The 21,646-nt window shown below is 40.1% G+C and overlaps 1 protein-coding gene across 2 annotated transcripts in view; it reads right to left on the reverse strand.

Annotated features, from left to right (window-relative positions):
* KIF5C (kinesin family member 5C) overlaps nucleotides 1–21,646 on the reverse strand; it is a 174,902-nt gene that overhangs the window by 144,340 nt on the left and 8,916 nt on the right. The window lies entirely within an intron of this gene.

A 21,646-nucleotide genomic window follows, 5' to 3' on the forward strand; every position in this document is an offset into this window, starting at 1 on the left:
GTATTAAGGGAGATTGTTGATTAGAACAAATGTGTCATAATTATGTGGTGGACTGATACTGGAATTGCTCCTGTAGGTTAAAGCTTCTATATGAAGAGATTTCTCCGAGGAAATGTTTGTATAGCTTTAAGTTGTCTCAGATTCTCTGAAAACATTTTTTAGAAAACAAATTTTTATATTTGTTCAACTTCAGCTATACCCAAGTAGATTTACATGTATATGAAGCAAATATTTTTTAAACTTTGTGTTTGTACATATTCTGCATGTTTTATAATTTCAAAATGTATCACTTGTATAAGTATTTTCCCCACAAAGATGATGGAAGTTATTAGGGGAAAAAACCCTCCTTTTATTCTGTAGGTCATCTTAACTAAGTAAACTAGCAGCTGATTTTATTGGAATGATAGTGTTCTTGGAAGGAGCAGCTTACAAGATAACTTGAATTTGCAAACTACAAAATCTATGCTTTTTTGAAAATTTCATGGTGGGGACGTGAAACTGTATTCTGTGCCTTCCATCATGATTTCCACATGAAAGCACTTTAAGGCAGTATGTTTTAAGATAATGTTTTTGGAAAACTCAAAGCATATGGGTTTCTGAAATATTTCATGGACTCATTCCCCTCCCTCCCCAGGAAATTATTCTTATGGAAAAAAATGCGTTTGTATGTAGAACAAGAACTTTTTGTACCACAGTGATGCTACAGAAATGTCTACCATAACTTTTACTTTTCCCTGTGAAAGCTGTAGGTCTGTGCTGCGACCACTCTCATCACAATATTGTCGAATTCCACAATGTATGAACAATACATTCTGACATACTGTTCATTCTTTTTTTGTAAAATGTAACTTCATACAGTTTTTCTTGTTTTATTTCTTGCATTAATGTTTTATTGCTTTATGAAAATGTTTAACCCTAAGGCCCTTCTAGATGATCTATGACTGTAAAAAGAAGCAATTACCCTTAAGAAGAAATTACTCTGGCCTACTTTTCTATTTTACAATTAAATATCTTTCCCACATAAAAAAAAAAAAAAAAAAAAAAAAGAAAGAAAGAAAAGAAAGCCCAACAATGTCCCCACTGGGAAAGGCTGGCATCCCTCTTACTTGCACCCTCTATTCCCCTGTCTTCATGCTCCCAAAGCTCACTCTGTGGGAGGGCTCCCCAGAGTCTGGGGAATATTAGGCTTGTAATTAGGAAAAAGCCAGGAAACCCACCATGGACTATAACCTCCAGAGGAAAGGTCTGAGTGTTGTCATCCCTGAACTCCCTGCAGTGTGGAACAGGGCCTTAGTGCATCTACACATCCCCCTAATTTCATATGTTGAAGCCCTGACCTCCAATGTGGCAGCGTTTGGAGCTAGGGCCTTCAAGACAGTCATTAAGGTTAAATGAAGTCATAAGTGTGGGGCCCTAATCCAATAGGACTGGTGTCCTTGTGAGAAAAGGAGAGAAACCAGAAAACTCTCCTTCCATGCTTGCACAAAGAAAATGCCATGTGAGGATAGATACAATGAGAAGGTGCCATACACAAGCCAGCAAGAGAGACCTCACCAGAAACCAACTCTGCTGGCACCTTGATCTTGGACTTCCAGCCTCTACAACTATGAGAAAATACATTTCTGTTGGTTAAGCCTCTCTGTGTGTGGTATTTTCTTATGGCAACCCAAGCAGACTAATACACCACCTATACCAAATTGGATTTGAACAAGCTATCTTTTGCTACCATCAGAATTCACAGCAGCTTTAAGTTATTTTGAAACATAAATATTGAGAGAAAAGAGCTAGTCACAGAAAAATATACACAGTATTTTTATAAATATTTTATAGATTCAAGACCGAGCATAATTAAGCAATATATCATTTAGGACAAAAAAAAAATGTCTGCAGTAAAACCTTAAGAGGCTCCTCCAGGAATGAGAGGGTAACTGCAGGGACCAAGGGAGAGTCACACACGGGTAATGTGCCGTCAGGTGGACGGTGACCTCAGAGTATTAATTTTCTTAGCATCTCTCACAACTTATTCTGTTATATATATTATTTTATGTGCATTAAATATTTTACAATTGAATGTATAAAAATAAGGTGTTGGAGTACTATAACACCCATCACTTAACAGCAGTTATTCTGGAGAGAGGGGATATGGGACATTTCTACTTTACAAATTTAACTCCTTAAATCTTATTGATTGTCCTGAAGTGTATACATAATAGTTATATTTAGAATAAAAAGTCAAAAAGTAAAAGAAGTAAAAAGAAGCTACTGAACATTTGTGATTACTTTACAGTCTTTTAAATCATCCCTTCCCTGTTTCATTTTCTTGAGTAATAAGTCAGATGCACAATTGACCATCTTTACAAAAAATTCATTGGTTCATCTAAAATAATTTTGATCCTCAGACCCGATGGCTCAGTATTGTTTTATTATATATTTTACACCTATGCTTACTGTATTTGACATGTAACCTTCAGCTAAAATTAACCCATACTCTTTTGAAATGAAAATTATAGCTATCTGGTTATAATAATTCAATCACTCTATAGCCTGGTTATTAGGAAAATACCAGGAAACAGACATCCAAAGAAGGAAGTCTCTTACTTCTTTTCCTTTCAAGGCAATTACATCTGCTTCAATGTAAAGACATTTCCCTTTCTGAGATGAGGACTATCAATAGACTTTTAAGTGTGGTTCATTTATATTAATGTCTTTAACTTTGAATTTCTTTGTGATGCCGGTTTTCAGTTCAAATTAAAATAATTTTATAACTTGTGAATCAAGAAAAAAGTATTTTGTGTGTGGCTTCTACATTTTAGTAGAAGAGGAAATCATTTCAACACAATCATTTTCTATACTTAATGAATCTCTAATTTCTTTCCTTTTTGGCGCTGCCAACTGACCAGCTGAGTAGAATGAAACAGAGTTTGGATAATCAATACAAAATAAATTTTATCCTTTGGAAATGGAGCCACTTTATAAAATTTCCTCCAACTTTAAATGTGTTTATGCTCAATAAGCCTTCAGTATTATTTAATCACTTATCAGCTATATTGCCATTATTTGTCTGTGCGTGTGTCTGTCTATCTCTTACTAGACAGTGCGTTGGTTGAGGATAGGATAAATGGGTTGGGCGTCATAAGGAATGCCTGTATGCAATCTGGTCCAATGATGATGAATTTCACAAAAGAAACGTGAGTGAGCAGCTCCCTTAGTCCTCAGGTGGAACTGATGGGAGGGAGAAAAAGAGGGGCAAGGGAACAAAAAATAATTACAAAAATGAGCAATAAGAATCACAAGAAATATTCTTTCAGTTAGTCACTCATTCATTCCATCATGTATTATGTACCCATTATTATTCATGTGGTGAGAATATGCAAATAAATCAAACAATGCATATCAGGGTTGGGTGGAGGGGAGGCAAAAGGGGAGAAAATGGGAGACATCTAATACTGTCAACAACAACAAAAATTTTTTGTAAAAAAATAATGTAGATCAATTATGGCTCAATAAAGTTATGAAGGGAAGAACAAGGAAGGAGGAAGGAAGGAAGGAAGGAAGGAAGGAAGGAAGGAAGGAAGGAAGGAAGGAAGGAAGGAAGGAAGGAAAAAAGAATAGAAAATCAAACCCCCTACCAGAGAGGAATTCATACTCTTAAGTGGGGCAATTCCAAAAAGGGAAGGGCTAAAGGCAAAAGGAAATGCCTCACAGTAAGTTTCAAGGGTGAGCATTTCAGGAGTCACAGACAAATGGGAATGACACTTCAAGAGATGGGAACCTCATGAACAAAAAGCTGAAAGAGTGAAGGTGCAGACTAATGTTGGGATATAGTATATAGTTAGGCTTGAGAAAGGCAGAGAAATGAAGTAGAGTGATCATGGCAAAAGACTGAAGTGAATATACTGTGGAGGGTTTTATTGAATCTCAGGAACCAAGCTGAGAAGTTCAAATTTATTTTAGTGAGCAAAGGAGTGTCTTAAAAGTTTTTGAGTAAAGAATTGACATATCCTGAGTAGTACTTCAGAAGGAAGACTTTAGCTATACTGTTCAAGAGACTAGAGGGAGTGGAGAGCCAGCAGAGAATGTTTCCCAAGTAACAATCGAAGCAAGAAGCAATCAAGGTCTTCAACACCTATTCATGATTTTAAAAACATACAAAACTGGAAATAGATGGTACTTCCCTTACCTTGATAATGAATATCTAAGCACCTACATCAAACATTGCTTTAAGAGCAAGAAAAAGATGAGGATTCCTGCTATCATCATTTTTATTTTACATTGTCCTGGAGGTCCTATCCAATACAATTAGAAAAGAAATAAATAAAAAGTATATGTTTTGGAAAGAAGAAAACAAAACTGTCAATATTTGAATTTGATAAAAATTATCTTCATGATACATCTTTTAAAATCTACTAACAACTTTTTAGAAAACAGTTTAGTAATATGATTGAATGTACAGATGGACTTAGAAATCCAAGCAGCAGACATAAACCTCTCCCCTTTTCAGACACAGAAGAGCAGGGTGAACACATGTTTTTATAAGAAAAGCACCATAATCCGTTTCTTTGGGGACAGATTCAGGCAGTCAGGTAGGTTTATAGTGCACTAAACCATCCAGAAGTCTAGCCTAGGAGGTTCCTAGCAAATGCACCCACCCTGAGAGGACTGGCATTGTGTTCTATGCCGTGTCCTAAAGAGTCTTTCATGGGGAAACCATAGCAATAACAAGAGAAGCTGATTGACCTTCGTACATAATTTGATATCAATGCAAGGGCAATCAACAGAGAGAAAAATATCCTCCATTTCCTGTAGCCCAAGTTTACAGCTCCCTTCTACAGCAGTTCCCAAACTACGTCTCAGCACAATGGGTTGCTGATGGCAAACACCAAGTTAAACAATGCTAGGAGTGCATATCTACTGCAAGATTGTTGATGCAGCGGCAGAGGTAGAGCGAGTCTCCAAGAGGCAGGGAATCTGAGCCACTCCCTACATTAAACTGACATCAAACCCTTGTATCAGGGAATAACTCAAAGGACTAGTGGCCCAGAGGAACTAATTTAGAACATGTGGTGCACCTGAACATTCTCAACTCCTGGCATTAACAAACATGTAGATGCAACATAGCAAACAGTTAAAAGCAAGGACTCGGGCTACACTGCCTAGGTTTGAATCCCAGATCCACAACTTACTCTTGTGTGACCTTGGGAAATTTACTTAACCTTTCTGTTCTCCAGATTCCTCATCTGTGGAATGGGGAGAGGGGTTGTGACAACAGTAGCTACCTCATCAGATGGTATAATTAAAATAAATGGGTGAATATATGTAAAGCACTTGCATAAATGTTAAGTCAAGCAGATTTCATTAGATGCTATCACTACTCTGTTAGAATTATATTTTACAAGCAATCAGGGAAGAATACACCCTCATTGGTTTATTACTCTTCATCAAATAGTCTGTGAGAAGAACAGTAACACACATGTTATCTGTAGTTCTGCTAATCAAGACACTCTATTAACTAATATTTCTACTGAACACATTGACGCCTGGAGTTGTGTTTGGGGTGGGGTGAGGCAAATAGAAAATAAAAAAGAAGCTATCCTTAACTTTTAAAAGATTAACACAGCCCTGGCCCGTGTGGCTTAGTTGGTTGGGTATCCTCCCATGCACCAAAAGGTTCCTGGTATCCAGGCACATGCTGGGTTGTGGGCTCAATCCCCAGTAGAGGGTGGTGTCAGAGGTTTTGTTCTCACATCGATGACTCTTTCTCTCTCTCTCTCTGTCTCTCTCTCTCTTTGTCTCTCTCTCTCTTTCTCTCTCTCTCCCTCTCTCTCAAAAAATCAATATTAAAAATCTTAAATAATTTAAAAAATTGATACATTTTCTCCAAATATGCTTCCCCTAAGCATCTAAGTTGAAAAGCACCTCTCTGCAACTTCCCACACTCACTTTCCAGGGTAAGTTCTATCTTCAGAAAGGAAATTTGGTGCTAAAGAATTTCTCCCAGAATTAAGCCACTTTACATGGTTGTTTCCTATCACCTCTACCTTTAAAATAAGCAAGACCAACAGACATGAAACTACTGCTGTACACTGAGGAGCCTCTGACATGCTCAATATTCAAAACTGGATAGCCAAAACCGGTTTGGCTCAGTGGATAGAGCGTCGGCCTGCGGACTCAAGGGTCCCTGGTTCGATTCCGGTCAAGGGCATGTACCTTGGTTGCGGCACATCCCCAGTAGGGGGCGTGCAAGAGGCAGCTGATCGATGTTTCTCTCTCATCGATGTTTCTAACTCTCTATCCCTCCTCTCCCTTCCGCTCTGTAAAAAATCAATAAAATATATATATAAAAAAAATTGGATAATTATAAACGGCAATGCAAAAAGTCTTCCAGGAAACAACTATATCACCAGAAAAGCATTATGTTAAATACGGCTTAAGTTACGTTACTTTACCATGCATCAAATCCTTGAAATTTGGTGATCCATATAAGATTACCAGTAGCAAGGAAAACTTCTTCCCAACTATTGGGGTTAAACAAGATATAGGATATTAACCCTTTTGGGTGATAAGTCAAGAGCCCCAAACAGTTGGATCTTTTGTAATGGACAAGAACTGCATAATGAACTACCAGGTACAGAACTGTGAAAGGCAAACTGCAGTAGTACCTGCCTCTGTGGGACCAAGAAAAGGGTTGTTTGAGGCGAAGGGTCACATGCATTTAAGGATAAATGATTTGTAGAAGTATTTCTGAACCAGCTATAGGCTAGAGTATGAAGTCAACCAAATCAAATTTCAATTCCTCTAGCCCACTTTAAAGTCTCTCCACATCTGATTCCTTCCTGTCTAGTCTAATCTGACCACCTTACTACTCCTCTCTACTCAGGCCTCTTGAACATGGCCCTCAGGCTTGCTCCCTCTCTCAAATACACAGTGATCACCTTACATATCTTTTCTCCCAGGTAAAAAAATCTATCCCATCCTTCCTTTTCTCTTTATCTCTTTCGGTGTTCTTTAATTTCTATACCATGAGTGTGTACAAGCATATCCTATTTTTAAAACCTATGATTTAACCAGACTTATAGGTAAAACTTTCACAAACCAGTAAGTTTCTTAAATAAATGGTACTCAACACAATAATTAAGGCATCAAAAAAGAGTGACAAACTATGCAATAGAGAGCAGTACTTTGTATTCAAAGTAAATTTTGTAAGAAAGGAAATGTGTCATGTTTTCTATAGTAAGTCAAGAGAACAAAGACACCAAGGAAGGGGACCTACGGCATTCTTTCCTCTTTTTCTGCCTGACCCAGGTTTCCTCTTCATATTGCCTTTCTTCTAGTTTATCTTATTCAGGTTCTCTGTCCTAGCCCTGGGTTTGCCAGTGATGCCCATAGGATGCTGAACCTAGTTGGTGGGCTACCCCAGAACTAAAGAGCTTGCTGGTCCCTGGAGTATTATCACCATCGAAGCATGAAGTCATGCCTTTTGTGTGGTGCCACCACACTCCTGGAAGGATGGATTCTGCCAGATGCATCTAGCAAAGTGTATCCCTATGAGTGCTGCTGTTAGGACATCAAGTGCAATAGAATAAACAGACTAGTGTCTGTGAGCATGTGAGAAGAGCCCTGAGTTAAACCCATGTGTAAATCATCACCTCCAATCAATTCCTTTGATGGATGTTGGGGGCAGAATACAGCAACCCTTCCAAGTCCTTCCTCTGTATAGCCCAGGGGATCCCCTGCCCACCATCCTAACCCTGGAAATGCCCACTGACAGCAATATTCCAAATTAAAACAGATCATCAAATAGTTATACTATTAGTTTAAAATTCATAGAAATCAAAGGAAATGCCTAGAACAAAATACACATGCCCAACACACATGAATCTCAGACCACTGCTCTACAAACCCCCTTCTCAAATGACTCATTCATCTTCTTTCTTCAAAAATAAATTCACTGCCAAACAGGATGCTCACACATCCCTGTAGGCCATAGGAACTACTAAACCCGTATACAAAGCAACAGGATAATACCTAATAAGACCAATTAAAATGTTCACAGAATTGGATCCAGTATATCAACTACCAGAAATAACTCCACAAAGAAAATGTTCTGTGCATGAAGATGTTCACTAAGCCATCACCCAGAGCAAGGGAAAGGAGAGTTGAATGATCAACCACACAGGGTGGGTTAGCAAGTTGTGATCTATCAGCCCCACAGACACTTAGTCTCACTTAAAATTAGAACCATAAAGATACTACACAACATGGAAAACCTCATATACAGTAAACTTAGGTAAAAAGAAAGAAAAAAGGCGGAACTGTATGTCTGTAGTTATACTTTTTTTTTTTAATGTTAAGTAGTAACCAACAGGCCTGGCTAGGTAGCTCAGCCAGCTAGTGTGGCGTTCCCATACGCCAAGGTTGCAGATTCCACCCCTGTCAGGGCACATACAAGAACCAACCAATGAATGCATAAATAAATGGAACAACAAATCCATGTTTCTCTCTCTTCCTCTCTCTCTAAAATAAAAAAATAATTTTTAAAAATTATTTTTGTATCAAAAAAGAGAGGAAAGAGGAGGGTATAACAACTAAAATGGATGATGTAGGATGGTGAGATTATGGCTGATTCTGTTTTCGCCATTTACAAAGGAGGAAAAATCAATTTTGTGCCAATCAACACAAACAGGGACATGAGTCGGGGTGGGAGGCAGTTTCCAGCACAGAACCAACTCCTCTAAAGAGCTGTGTGGCCTTCACCTGCAAGGCAACCTCCCCCACCCCACCCACCCCCAGATGCCAGGACAAAGGCACCTGTGAGCTACAAAGGCAGCGTTTCCTAGGTTTCCCACAACAGCATCGCTTCCACCAGGGGTCCTCCTAATGGGCGCCTTTGTTGTGCGGGGTGGAGGGACCTCAGTACAAGGTGCCTGTGCTAAAGGCAATGCATTCCCAGGACTAGAGGGTTGTCATTCTAGCATAAGCGACAGAATGGAGACAGAGGAAAGTGGCAGATTTACAATCACAGAGGTGCTCCTTGCCTGAAAATGAAAAACCACCGGCCAGGCCCGGGGAGGCCGATCCAAGCAGCGTGGCAAGCAGGGCAGGGGCCCGTGGGCCTGGTGTCCTGTCCCCAGGCGGGCTGTGGTAGGACTCAGGCAGCAGGGCGGGATCGTGACATTTTTCAAAGACAATGCACAGGGTCACCTCTTGGTGTTTTCAATGCCATCCACTACAAATGCCTCACAAACCAGCTGCTGCATATGGCTGGTCCTTAATTACAGGACTGGGGTGGGCTGTTCCTCCCAGGAGCTCCCAGTGGCAATCCTCAATGTCACAATATTTGAGGGGGAGAGGGGAGCAACAAGAGAGACAGAGGAGGCTGTGGTACACATCCCTTCCCACATCTTTTCTCAACCATATTCAAAAGCAGCTCCCTAGAAATGCAAAGTGACTGAAGAAAAAAAGCACATTTTCCATTTGCATCAAAGTAAGGATCCAATGGTCCCTCTGCCTGAGGTTTGTTTGCCACTGACACAACTAGACTTGCTCTCTCTTTTTAACTCCAACAAGACTTGGTTTCCTCTTTTCTTCGGACACTCAGCATAACAATTTTTTTCACTTGCTTTCTACCATTGACTTATATATATATGGTTACTGATGGCAGGGATCTCATCTCATTAGCACATACAGTAAGTCTACTAGTAAACTGCTTAGCACTGAGCTTAACACCTAATAAGCCCTCACTCAACACAACAAAATTAAATGGAAGTTAACACATGCGACAACAATGCCAGTGTCTTAATGTAAAAGCAACACTGTCCAATAAAAAAATAATAACAGCCAAAAATGCAACTCACACATGTAACTTTAAATTTTCTAGTAGTCACATCAGCGTAAAAAGGAAAAACTCATTTTATTTATGTTTTTAACCCAATATATCCAAAATATTATCATTTCAACATGCAATGAATACGAAAAATTGAGATACTTTACATTCCTTCTTTTGTACTGTCTTCAAAAACCAGTGCACATTTTATATTTACTTTACATCCTAATTTGGACTAATTTTTCAAAGACAATGTGCCGAGGAAAATAAAATGGTGGTACCGTGATTCCCCAAAAATAAAACATCCTCCGAAAATAAGACCTACTTACAGGTTTCCTTCTGAGTGAAATATAAGGCATCCCCCAAAAATAAGGCCCCCAGGCTCTGTCTCAGAATGAAAATTAATTTACCATAAACTGGTCGCTAGGGCCGCCCCGACTGGCGTCTAGCAACCAGTGACGTTACGCGGAGTCCTGACGTCACTGCTGTGTGGAGGTGGAGCGGAGGTCGGAGTGAGCGGTGAGCGCGGGGCGGGAGAGAGGAGGAGACTTTCGCAGATGCGTGTAGAAGAACAGGAGGATTAGAGCGGACGGGACGCGGCGAAGGTGGTGAGTGCTGGTCTGTCTCTGGTGATACTACCTGATGCTAGCGGCCGCCTTCATGATGACTGAAGGTTCTCAGTCAGTGGCAGACCCTGCTCCAGCCCAGATCCAGGCCCCAGCAAGCCCAGTGACAGTCCCCAGGCAGGCCCAGGGGGTAAATGTCTGATAAAGGGGTAGGGGGGATGTCTGGTAAAGGTGTTCAGTGGCACAGGGGTGGGGGGAGGGGGATCACTTAAAAAGACACATGAGGATCAGAGGGGGCAATCAAAATGACACAGGAGGATCAGAGGGGACAATCAAAATGACACAGGAGGATCAGAGGGGACAATCAAAATGACACAGGAGGATCAAAAGGGGTTACTAAAATGGTAATCCCCCCTCTGATTCTCCTGTGCCATTTTGATTCCCCCCTCTAATCCCCCCTGTGTCATTTTCAGTGATCCCCCTCCCCCCACCTTGATACCCCAATTCCTTTTTTTTACCCCTAGAAATGAGCGCAAAAAGAAAAAGCTACTCCGTGGAGTACAAGAAAGGAATCGTGGAAGACTCTTGGGGCCAAAATCTTACTGCTTTCTGCAAAGAGAAGATGTTGAGTATACGATTGGTCCGAAAATGGCGAGCAGAGTATGGTAACCTCATTGAACAAGTGGACAAGGGAAATGCTAAAAAGCGCAAGTGTGGATCAGGTCGGCAACCATTATTTTCCGAGCTGGAAGACCTGATCTGTGAATGGGTTGTTGACAGGAGAGCAAAGGCTTTGGTTGTGAATAGGGCTCAGATTCAAGAATTTGCCCTTGCAATGGCACCACAGTTTGACATAGCCCCCGAAGACTTCAAAGCATCACAACACTGGCTGGATAATTTCCTTCAGCGAAGTGAACTGTCTTTAGGAAGATCTACAACATTGTTTAGGTTGGAAGATACTCAAGTTATTAAGTGAGCACTTGCATTCAAGTCCTTTATTGATGATGCTGACTTCTCTAAATACAATCTTTCCAACATGATTGCTATGGATGAAACTGCAGTGTTTATGGGCCAATCATCTCAAACAACAATTGAACAGCGGGGTGCCTCCTTTGCGTACATTCCCTCCACTGCTTACAAAAGTGCACGTGTTTCCTGTATTTTGGTAATTTGTCTGGATGGCACTAAAATCCCACCTTTAATCATTTCTAAGGGCAAGAAGGAAAAGATCGAACGTGTTTTGGGCGTTTTTATTCTTGAAACTGAAAAAGCCTGGGCCACACAAGCAGTTGTAAGGAAGTGGGTCGATTTAATGCTGCCGCTTGTTATGCGAGGGAGCCAAAGAGGTCTGCTAGTCAGGGATGCAGCCAGCACTCACCGCGCTAAAGACGTGAAGACATTTCTTCACGAAAGAAAAATAGATCAGATAATGATTCCCGCAGGAATGACGGCCTATCTCCAGACTCTTGATATTGCAATAAACAAGCCATTCAAAGACAATTTGCGCATGGAAATTAATGACTACATTGAAAATAGAATGGAGAGAAATCAGCGTGGAAACTTTGTGAAACCTAAACTGCAAGAAGTTGTGACTTGGGTGAAGAATTCATGGGAGAAAATCACTGACAGTTGCATTGCAAATGCACTGCGAGCAGGCTACCTTGACAACAAGTACTCATTTAAAGACAGTGCTATTGCTAAAAATGAGAGATTTGGTCCACTGATTCTGAAAGAAATGGAGTCACAAGAAATTCACCAGGAAATTCAGGAATTAGATTGTTATGATGATGTTCCAGAAGATGATGACATGATTGTCATTGAATAAATGAGTAAATTCTTGATACTGTAGGATTCACAGTGTCTGGTTTGTGTTGACAACTACCATACTACCGTACCGTATACAGGTAATAAATTTCCTTTATTTTCATTTAACAATAAATGTGTACCGTATTCTTCTTCATGGAAAAATAAGACATCCCCTGAAAATAAGACCTAGTGTGTCTTTGGGGGCAAAAATTAATATAAGACACTGTCTTATTTTGGGGGAAACACGGTAGAATAGACAGACGTGTCCCGAGCCTTGTCCTGGAGCAGATAGAAAGAACAGCTGAGGGTCGCACGGGGAGTGTCTGTTGGAGAGTTAAGGGACAGATATACTCCAGGAGAAGGTGGGGGACTGCTGGACGGGGCTCCCCTTACCGGGCAGCCCCCACTGCTGCTGGGTTCCCTCCCGGAGCCACCGGCTTGGACGCGGAGACCGCACCATCTTGAAGGGAAAGTGGATGTTATAAGAAGCCTGAAAATCTACAACTGCGGCACCAACTGAACAGCTGCGAACCCCAGAGCAACGGGCCCCAATTGGCGCAAACATGGCAGATTCAGAGGAGCTCTACACTCCACCATGGAAAGGTCAGATTTCGCCTGGGATAAGGTGAGGTCTCTGGTCCCGGCAGGACAGAGAAACATGTGCTCTGCGGGAGCTGGAGGACCAGGGGAAGTCTGCGCCTAGAACAAGACGACTTCACAGGGGAGTTTTACCAAACACTCAAGGAAGAACTAAAACCTATCCTTCTCAGACTATTCCAAATAATTCAAGAGGAAGGAACACTTCCAAGCTCATTATATGAAGCCAGCATCACCCTAATACCAAAACCAGATAAAGACAACACAATGAAAGAGAATTACAGGCCAATATCCCTCATGAACATACATGCCAAAATCCTCAACAAAATTCTAACAAGTTGGATCCAGCACTACATCAGAAAGATCATACACCATGACCAAGTAGGATTTATCTCAGGAATGCAAGGATGGTACAATATCCACAAATCAATAAACATGATATATCACATAAACAAATTGAGAGATAAAAACCACATAGTCATATCAATTGATGCAGAAAAAGCATTTGGCAAAATCCAACATCCTTTCTTGATAAAAACTCTCAACAAGGTGGGAATAGAAGGATCATACCTCAACATAATAAAAGCTATATATGATAAACCCACAGCCAACATCATACTCAATGGGCAAAAACTAAAACCATTTCCCCTAAGAACAGGAACAAGACAGGGATGCCCACTCTCACCACTCCTGTTCGACATAGTACTGGAAGTATTAGCCATTGCACTTAGACAAGAAGAAGAAATAAAAGGCATCCAAATTGGAAAAGAAGAAGTAAAGCTGTCCTTATTTGCATATGACATGATATTGTACATAAAAAACGGGAAAGACTCCATCAAAAAACTAATAGACTTAATAAATGAATTCGGCAATGTAACAGGATACAAAATTAATGCCAAGAAATCTATGGCATTTCTATACACCAATAGTGAACTTACAGAAAGAGAGACTAAAAAAGCAATCCCATTTACCATTGCACCAAAAAAATTAAGATACCTAGGAATAAACTTAACTAAAGCAGTAAAAGACCTATATGCGGAAAACTACACAACACTGAAAAAAGAGATAGAGGAAGACATAAACAGATGAAAGAACATACCATGTTCATGGATTGGGAGAATCAACATCATTAAAATGTCTATACTACTCAAAGCAATCTATAGATTCAATGCGCTCCCCATTAAAATACCAATGGCATATTTCACAGACCTAGAAAGAACTCTCCAAAAATTTATCTGGAATAAAAAAAGATCCCGAATAACCATAGCAATCCTGAGAACGAAGAAATAAGTAGGTGGGATCTCAATACCAGATTTCAAGCTGTACTACAAAGCCACTGTTCTCAAAACTGCCTAGTACTGGCACAAGAACAGACATATAGACCAATGGAATAGAATAGAGAACCCAAAAATCAACCCAAATCACTATGCTCAATTAATATTTGACAAAGGAGGCATGAACATACAATGGAGTCAAGACAGTCTCTTCAACAAATGGTGTTGGGAAAATTGGACAGACACATGCAAAAAAATGAAAGTAGACCACCAGCTTACACCATACACAAAAATAAACTCAAAATGGATCAAGGATTTGAACATATGATGAGAAACCATAAAAATACTAGAATAATCCACAGGCAGCAAAGCTCTGACATATGCCGAAGCAATTTCTTCACTGATACAGCTCCTAGGGCAATGGAAACTAAAGAGAAAATAAACAAATGGGACTACATCAAAATAAAAAGCTTTTGCAAAGCAAAGGAGACCACCAATAAAACAACAAGAAAGCCCACTGCATGGGAGAACATATTTGCCAATGATATCAACGATAAGGGTTTAATCTCCAACATTTACAGGGAACTCATGCAGCTTAACAAAAAGAAGATAAACAACCCAATCAAAAAATGGGCAACTGATCTAAATAGACACTTTTCGAAAGAAGACAGAAGGAAGGCCAAGAGACATATGAAAACATGCTCAAAGTCACTAATCACCAGAGAGATACAAATCAAAACAACAATGCGGTACCATCTTACACCTGTCAGAATGGCAACCGTCAACAAATCAACCAACGACAAGTGCTGGTGAGGATGCAGAGAAAAAGGAACCCTCGTGCACTGCTGGTGGGAATGCAGACTGGTGCGGCCACTGTGGAGAACAGTATGGCGTTTCCTCAAAAAACTAAAAATGGAACTCCCATTTGACCCAGTGATTCCACTTCTAGGATTATATCCCAAGAAACTAGAAACACAAATCAGAAAGGATATGTGCATCCCTATGTTCATAGCAGCACAATTTACCATAGCTAAGATTTGGAAACAGCCTAAGTGCCCACCAGCAGATGAGTAGACTAAAAAACTGTGGTACATCTACACAGTGGAATACTACGCTGCGGTCAAAAAAAGGAGTTCTTACCATTTGCAACAACATGGATGGATATGGAGAGCATTATGCTAAGTGAAATAAGCCAGGCAGAGAAAGATAAATATCACATGATCTCACTCATTTGTGGAATATAATGAACAACATAAACTGATGAACAAAAATAGATTCAGAGACAGAGAAACATCAATCAGAAAGTCAAACCTCAGAGAAGGTAGGGGAGGGTGAGGGTAAGGGGGAGAGATCAACCAAAGGACTTGTATGCATGCATATAAGCCTAACCAATGGACACAGACAACGGGAGGTGGGAGCATGAATGGGAGATGGGGGGTAATGGGGGAATAAGGACATATATTTAATACCTTAATCAATAAAGAAATTAAAAATAAATAAAAAAGAAAAAAAGAAAAGAAGTTAAAAAAAAAAAGACAATGTGCTGGGTAACAGTCACAGGTAGCCAGTGGCCACTGTTCTAGACACTATTACAGCACAGTAGTCCAGTGAAGCTCCCACTCCTTAGTAATAAAGAACTCGTTTAACTTTAAGTTTTCTGTTAATCTGTATGTTACCTCTTCATATCTGTGTTTCATAGAACTAAGGAAACAAAGTATTAAATAGGTGTATATTTTCCCCTTTATAAGCTCTTTTGGATAAATGTCTAGACCAGAAATTACTGCTTAAAATACATCTTCAAGCCAATCTTTATCAAGAGCCATATTTATTAAGGAACATTTAACAAACACATGAACAAGCGTTGTTGCTGTAGTACAGTGATTTTGAACTTTTTTCATCTTATGGCACACATAAACTAATTACTAAAATTCTACGGCATACCACAAAATATATCTTTAGCCGCTCTGACCAAAAAAAAAAAAAAAAAATAGGTATACTTTTGATTCATTCACATTGGATGGCTATTGTGTTGGCTGTTATCATTTTTTATTTGATAATCTAAGGGGGAAAAGGTCAGATATTGCATGTTTTAAAAATTCTTACAGCATACCAGTTGAATATACTTCGGGTGTACATGACCATGGTTAATGGAGGTGGGCTGGAAATCTTGATTAGCCTTGATTGTTCTGTGTGCTTCTACTGCCACACATGACTCTCCCACTTGTTTGAACAGATAATTAGTAGGCTGTGTTGCTTAGTAATTATTACGGAAGAGCTAAGCACTTCCCTTCTAACGTCTACTTTTCACAAATATGTAAATAAACTATTAGTAGTTAGGAGAAGGTTTTGATCCCACCATGATGACATTAGTACCAGGGACCCAAGAAGGCCAGGGACCCAGACCCCCCTAACAGTCACCCCTCCTCTTCACTGGGTGGCCAAGTTTGTTCTCCACAGGTGCAGTGACACAGCAGGTATAAGGCCCCACCTGGGTAGGGTGCCAGCCCATATCATCCCAATACTGAAGCTGGCCAGCGTCTCAGGTAAGAAGGCTTATGTGATCTTCCTACTCTCCTCACCTCACCTCTAGACCGTCCTGCAGCCCAACCTCTTCTGAACCTTCAGACCAACCCACCTGGGCCTGAATCTGTGGATCCAGCCTCACTTGTCCACTCAGCAGTAGACAGAGAGAAGATTTAAAAAGAAACGACAATAAACAGCCCCTGGAAAACAGCCCAGGAAGCCAGATCCTGCTGTGGTTGGCTTACAGAGGCCAGATACAGGAAGGAACTAACTGCCTCCCATGGGATCCCGCCCACCAGCAACCAGGACCAACAGAGGTTTAGACACTGACCAATCAGATTGGCATTTGTTCCTCTCTGTGGGGCAGGAGGTGACTGACTATGAAAGAGAAATACAAGTTCCTTCCCCCAAAACTAAGCCAAAGTTTCTGATGTCAGATGGAGTTATTTCCCCAGGTTCCCAGATGAAAACCAATAATCTTTGAGGAGTGAGGTGCCAGACCGTTCAGAAAAAAAACAAACCTATGATATGACCTCCTCAGACAACTGAAGCAGACTGCTCTTCGTATCCTCATGAGGCAAGATGCGATGTCAGAATGGGAGAGATCGCTCTAAGAGAGATCCTGGGAAAGGAAGAGTCCCTGGGACTTGTCAACCCAGAAGTGTGTAGCCAAGATCCTTAAATAAAATCCTTCTAAAATGGTATTATTGATCTGCAGCTCTTCCAACCATACCATATCCTGCAGTCAAGGAAGTTAGAGCATAAATTATTGGGATGTTTGCACTTTTTCTCCACTCACATCCTCCTTCAAAAGTTTGTTCTTTTTTAAAAAAATGTTTTTATTTATTTTAAAGAGAGGAGGGAGAAAGTTAGAGATAGAAACATCGACAGGCTGCCTCCTGCACATCCCCTACTGGGGATCGATCCCACAACCCGGACATGTGTCCTGATCAGGAATAGATCCTGTGACCTCTTGGTTCATAGTTCGATGCTCAATGACTGAGCCACATCAGCTGGGCAAAAGTTTGTTCTTTTTTTATGAGTAAAGAAAGAAAAAATAAAAACAGAACTACAAACATCCTTCCTTAAAGAAATGTGTTGCACCGAATTCTGTACTCACCTCTATGTTTTCCCTTCAGCTCTGTGGACTTATTTCCCAGTATTTAATTCACATCGAGGATGGGTATTCATTTATTCATTGACTAAAAAGGTAATAAATACTTACACACTTAAAAGAATTGCTTTAAATGTAGTTGGTACTGAGCTAATAAGGGTGGGCACTGATCTTGGAAGACAAATGAGTGATGCATCTGCCTGCTTTCCTGAAGCAGATGCAAGGTGACTAAAGCGAGGGAAAGAAGCAGCAGGAGAAAAGCTATAAAACATGAAGCTCTCTAAAGAACTTGACTGGGTGACACTGCAGTGCCAGCCTTGGTTTATTAAAAAGATAACGGGGATAGAGAACCCAGAAATCGATCCAAACCACTATGCTCAATTAATATTTGACAAAGGAGGCATGAACATACAATGGAGTCAAGACAGTCTCTTCAACAAATGGTGTTGGGAAAATTGGACAGACACATGCAAAAAAAAAAAAAAGAAAAGAAAGAAAGAAACTAGACCATCAACTTACACCATACACAAAATGGATAAAGGACTTAAACATAAGACAGGAAACCATAAAAATACTAGAATAATCCACAGGCAGCAAAGCTCTGACATATGCCGAAGCAATTTCTTCACTGATACAGCTCCTAGGGCAATGGAAACTAAAGAGAAAATAAACAAATGGGACTACATCAAAATAAAAAGCTTTTGCAAAGCAAAGGAGACCACCAATAAAACAACAAGAAAGCCCACTGCATGGGAGAACATATTTGCCAATGATATCAACGATAAGGGTTTAATCTCCAACATTTACAGGGAACTCATGCAGCTTAACAAAAAGAAGATAAACAACCCAATCAAAAAATGGGTAACTGATCTAAATAGACACTTTTCGAAAGAAGACAGAAGGAAGGCCAAGAGACATATGAAAACATGCTCAAAGTCACTAATCACCAGAGAGATACAAATCAAAACAACAATGCGGTACCATCTTACACCTGTCAGAATGGCAGCCGTCAACAAATCAACCAACAAGTGCTGGCGAGGATGCAGAGAAAAAGGAACCCTCGTGCACTGCTGGTGGGAATGCAGACTGGTGCGGCCACTGTGGAGAACAGTATGGCGTTTCCTCAAAAAACTAAAAATAGAACTCCCATTTGACCCAGTGATCCCACTTCTAGGAATATATCCTAAGAAACTAGAAACACCAATCAGAAAGGATATATGCACCCCCATGTTCATAGCAGCACAATTTACCATAGCTAAGATTTGGAAACAGCCTAAGTGCCCATCAGCAGATGAGTGGGTTAAAAAACTGAGGTACATCTACACAATGGAATTCTACACTGCAGTAAAAAAGAAGGAATTCTTACCATTTGCAGCAGCAAATGGAGAGCATTATGCTAAGCGAAATTAGCCAGTCAGAGAAAGATAAATATCACATGATCTCACTCATTTATGGAATACAATGAACAACATAAACTGATGAACAAAAACAGATCCAGAGACAGAGAAGCATCCATCAAACCTCAGAGGGGAGGTAGGGAGGGTGGGGGTAAGAGGGAGAGATCAACCAAAGGACTTGTATGCATGCATATAAGCCTAACCAATGGACACAGACACCAGGGGGGTGAGGGCATGAGTGGTGAGGGGGAGGGGGGGGCAATGGGTGGTTAAGGACACATATGTAATACCTTAATCAATAAAGAAAAAAATAGAAGAACAAAAAAGATAACTGGACTGCCTATGGTTAAGGGAGATGGGCTGGAAATCTTCATTAGCCCTGATTGCTTTGTGTGTTTGTGACTATACCAAAGCCTCCTTCTTGTTTCAAGAGGTAAATGTATGAGCATTCCTTTCACTCCTCACTTGCAATTAATAATAGCTGGTATTCTGATGTGAGCAAACCAAATGTAGAAGAATTTATGAGGCAATTGGAGGGGGGAGGGGGACTTGGACATTTGGCATTAAGGAATTGTTCATATTTTCATTTGATAATGTTAGTATGGTTTTAAGAGTCCTGAACTTTTAAAGATATATATTATAATTTAGGGATAAAATAATTTGAGATATTTCACTCTAACCAATGTCACCCCAATAAATTCAATTTTTAAAAAGAGATTTCACTTTAAAACAATCAAGTGATTTTGGAGGAAAAGGTTAGGAAAATAGAGATAAAATAAGTTTGGCCAATTTATTGATGGTTAAAACCAGTTCATGGGGGGTTATATTTTCTTATTCTTTCTATTTTGGTATAATTTTGAAATTTTATATAGTACGTTTTTTAAAAGAGTACCCAGTAATCAAGGGGGGAAGCTCTTTTCAGGGCATTTTTGAGGGGGACTATTTTATCCCTTCTCAGCTTACCACTGCCCAGAAGATACCACAGGCCATTCAATGTCAGCACCAAAAAGAAAGGCATAGCTACCCTCCTTTTCTTTAAGATTACAATCTTGCCTCTTATCTCTCTCTCTGCCTTAAGAGACAGATTTAGCTTTTGATCACCACCAAGAGACAACATCCTTCAGGATATTGAAACAGACAAGAAACAGCCTACAAAATCCTATGGTTTACATTACAAGTCTGAAGGCATTGCCATGTTCTGCATCTGTGGGTTAAAGTGTGTAACAACACACACTTTCTTTTTTTTTTTTTCAAATATATTTTATTGATATTTTACAGAGAGGAAGGGAGAGGTATAGAGAGCTAGAAACATCGATGAGAGAGAAACATCGATCAGCTGCCTCCTGCACACCTCCCACTGGGGATGTGCCTGCAACCAAGGTACATGCCCTTGACCGGAATCAAACCCGGGACCCTTCAGTCCGCAGGCCGACGCTCTACCCACTGAGCCAAACCGGTTTCGGCACAACACACACTTTCTGTAATAATTTAGTTTAACTCAGGTATGAAGGGATGGATGCCTTCCGAGACAAAAAGGCAGCAATGTTATGGGGTAATAAGCAAAGAAGTGAGAGTATAAAGCAGAAGACAATTCATCATCTCGGAACTGCTCCCTCTCAAAAACAATGGATGCCTTAAAATCATCTGTATCCTTTGACCAGCCACCCCAATTCTAGAAATGTTTTCCAACAAAATAATAGGCCAAGTGCACAAAGAAATGTGGGCACTGATGTTTATCACCCTTTTGCTTATAACAGAAAAGAAAAACCCAAATAGCTATCAGTAGGGAATGGTTAAATGAAGTATTGATGAGACATATGATGAAATGACATTAAACCTTTAAAAATACAGATGTCTGAGTATACTGTAGGTTTGAAAACAGATTTTGTAAAATTATATCTTTGTTTTAAAACAAAATGTATTGTTTTATGAATAGAAAAGAGCTGGAATAAACAATAAGATGTTAACAATGGTGTTTTCTAACTCATAAAATTAAAAGTGATTTTTGCTTTCTGAATGGTTTAAGCTTTTTCCCCCAATGAGTTTGCAATCTATCAGGACCCCTGAAAAAGCTATTATTTTTAAAGCAGTAACAATAAAACCATGAAGATGCCCAAGGAGGAAAAACAAGTTACCAGAGCTGGAAAGAAGCCAAATATCTCCAGGCTCTGACATCTGACAGCCTAGAAGAGACAGCATTCTTCCATCTCTTCCAAAGACATCATGTACTGAGCACCTACTCTGTTCCGGGCACTGTTCCAGGCCTTGGAGATGGAAATAAATGGAACTAAATAAACAATAGCTGAAAATCACATCAATTCTCAGTCTAATTGGAGGAAAGGACACACATACCCAAAGAAATGCAGTTCTTGGGAAGTTCAGCCAGGAGCTGTGCATGGTACAAGGGGTTCACAGCAGGAAGGGTCTAACCAGGCCAGAGCTGAAGGGAAGAGGAGCCGATCAGAAAAAAATCAGGGGGGCACCAAGGATAAGATTCTAAGGGTAAATGGATGCTTGCCATGCAGTACGCTCTGAGGACCATCATC

This window comes from Plecotus auritus (assembly GCF_963455305.1).
Source record: "Plecotus auritus genome assembly, chromosome: 5".
Lineage (NCBI taxonomy): Eukaryota > Metazoa > Chordata > Mammalia > Chiroptera > Vespertilionidae > Plecotus > Plecotus auritus.